This window comes from Tupaia chinensis, unplaced genomic scaffold (genome assembly GCF_000334495.1).
Source record: "Tupaia chinensis unplaced genomic scaffold, TupChi_1.0 Scaffold139431_1, whole genome shotgun sequence".
Taxonomy (NCBI): Eukaryota; Metazoa; Chordata; class Mammalia; order Scandentia; family Tupaiidae; genus Tupaia; species Tupaia belangeri.
The window spans coordinates 1,222,408-1,225,263 of record NW_006199316.1 but is presented as its reverse complement, the minus strand read 5'-3'; positions in this window follow the sequence as shown (position 1 = coordinate 1,225,263).

Sequence of the window (2,856 nt, the reverse complement as noted above, 5' to 3'; positions counted from 1 at the left end):
CGGCTGCCGGGCCGCCTCCAGCACGCGCCGCACCAGCCCTTGTTTCACGCTCGCAGGGTACGACGATGTCACCACCGCCTCCAGGATCTTGTCCATGGTCACTGCCCTGTAGGGACAGAGGGACAGGGAGTGGGTCACACTCGGACCCCAGAACCTACGTCGTTTTCCATGCGGTACCCTGAGCGCTGGACCCGCCAGCGAGCAGTTCAACCTTTCTGGACCCGGTTTATTGTCTGCAAAATGGAGCAAGGGCACTCTCTCTCCGGGAGGTAATGCGACAAAGGAAAGCACAACCCCTGGTGCAAAAGCCCCAGGAAGTTGTGGCTACTGCTGTCCACAACGACAACGTGAACCTTCAGCCCACCCCCATCACTCCACCCATCTCTCCCCGGAGACTTCACCCACTCTGAGGCAGGAAGGAGCTGCGTGAGAAGCTGCTGTCCAGGATCTTGGTGCAGTCACACCCTACGGAGTAAATAAGTTAGGATACCGAGGCCTTCTGGGAGAGCCCACGGGATTCCCGGCATCCCTCACACCTTCATTCTGCCTCCACTCAGCTCCTTACCCTTTTCCGCATGGCCTTCACCTGTGCGAGGCTGAACTTCTCACTGACACAACCTACCTTCTGAGCCCCCACCACAGTCCCATCTGCCTTTGAAGCCTTTCTACAACACCTGCCCCAATGAGCCTAACTAAAACACCTCCCACCCCTGGCCTCACGCCCACAGCCACCTGTGGCCCCTTCCTTCATTACACCTGGGGTCACTGAGCACCAATCTCCTCACTGCAGCGTACCTGTCTCTGCTCCAGCCCAGCCTGCCACACAGCTCCACAGCCCTGGGCTCAGCCTGCTTGTCTCTCAGCCTTAGCCCTGCACACCCAGGCTCAGCCCTCCCTTCTCCAGCCTCAGTCCTGCACACATACCCTGGCCCTGGCACCTAGGCTCCGCTCTGCACTCCTACCCTCAGCCCTGCACACCCAGGCTCAGTCCTCCCTGCTTCTCATCCTCAGTCCTATGCACCGAGCCTCAGCCCACAGCAGCCCCTCACTCTTGGCTTGCTACATCCTCTCTGCCACTGTGCCTCTGTATGTGCCCTCCTCCCCTCCCCTCCTGCTTGGTTCACCCTTCAGACATCAGCTGACACTCACTAAAGGTCTGGGTCAAATGGCCTAGGTAGACTTACCCTATCCTCCTCTAGGGCACTACCAGGATGACTTGACTGGGGCCAGCCTCCCCCCCAACACACCTCACAGTCTATGCTTCCTGAAGGCAGGAGTCTAGCATGGCGTACACAGAGCCCAGAACACAGTAGGCATCTTTTGGATGAGCACATAGTTCACAGTAACTTAGCTCTACCTTACTCCTCTGTGCCTGAAGAGCCTTCTGCCCCACCCTGCCCTACCCTCTACCCCCACACCCTGCTGTTTCCTGGCAGCCAGTGTCCCCTGTGACCCCAAGGACTCCCCATCATCATGCTGGCTCGGCTCTCTTAATCTCCAACTCTCAGCTCCCAAAAGGCAGGGCCATTTCTTTGCCTCTTTGTAAAATGCTCCTCTATACAGGACCCAATATAAGGCTTGGAATATGGTAAGTGTTTAACTAAACTTACTCATTGGCTTGGTAAAAACTATTCTTGGACCAGCAGGTGGCCTGGAGGTTAAGGCACAGGATCCCATGTGGCCTATGGCACAGTTCAAATCTCCAGATGGAGTAGCTTAGAAATCATGATGGATATGTGTGTGGGCCCAAGACCCTGGGAGGAGAATGGAGAGGTGATTTCTCACTTTCTCTCTCTCTTTCCCCCAGTGACAGCATGTAACCTACAGCAAAAGCAAACAAACAAAACTTCTTGGGGCCTGTAGATAGTGTAGCTGTTACATAACTGGATTCCCACATGGTTGACCAAGGTTTGAGTCCTGGACCCGGTAGCTTGAAAATCACACCAGGCGCATGTGCATGCATGTCCAAGATCCCAAGAGGAGAGTGGAGAAGGGATTGCAGTGTGGCCATCCCCCCGAGGTGTGATTTCTCACTTTCTGTCTCACCATCTCTGTCTCTGGTGTGTGCACACACTCTAAGGCAAAAACCTCTGAAAAATGGCATAATGGTTACATCCCTGGACTCCCACATGGCCGGCCACGGTTTGAGTCCTGAACCCAGTGGCTTTAAACTTGAGCCAGGCACATATGCACACATGTCTGCAAGCAGTGTAGCCATCCCCATGGGGTGATTTCTCATTTTCTGTCTGTCTCTCCAGCGAGCAAGAGCATGCACCCTACAGCAAAAACTATCTTCGAAAAATAAAACTATTCTTGATATCTGGAGGTGGTATAAAAATATGCCAGAAAATTCCTGTGTAATTGTTCAGAATTTTGTTCAGGACCTCAGATATTTGAGGATCCCAACCACATTCTAGGCCCTTTGGAAATGCTCCCTTGTCTGTCTGACTCCTCAGCTGTGACAAACCTCCATACTGTGCTACAGTGGGTCTCTACAGCGCTGTGGGGGCTCTTCAGCAGGGACTAGAGCTTCTTTCCCCATGACTGGCCTCTCCCATAAGGATAGTGAGTGTTTTTAATGGGTTTACTGTGGCTATGGGTACAGCCATGGCATGACACAGATCCCCAAATTCTGGCTTGGCTATCTCAGAGCTACCTGGGCACTTGTTCAGTCACATGCCCAGGGTTCTCCCTGAGAGTCCTGAACCTGGAAGGAGAGGACCCTCTCCAGTGTGTTAGACTCTCGCTTATTTTACAGAGTGCAGCCTATCTGGGATGCGCTGTGGTTACCACGCAGGTTGCTTTTGCTCTCTGAGCCTCCTTCCACCTTACGAGGTTGTAAAGACAAATATGAAG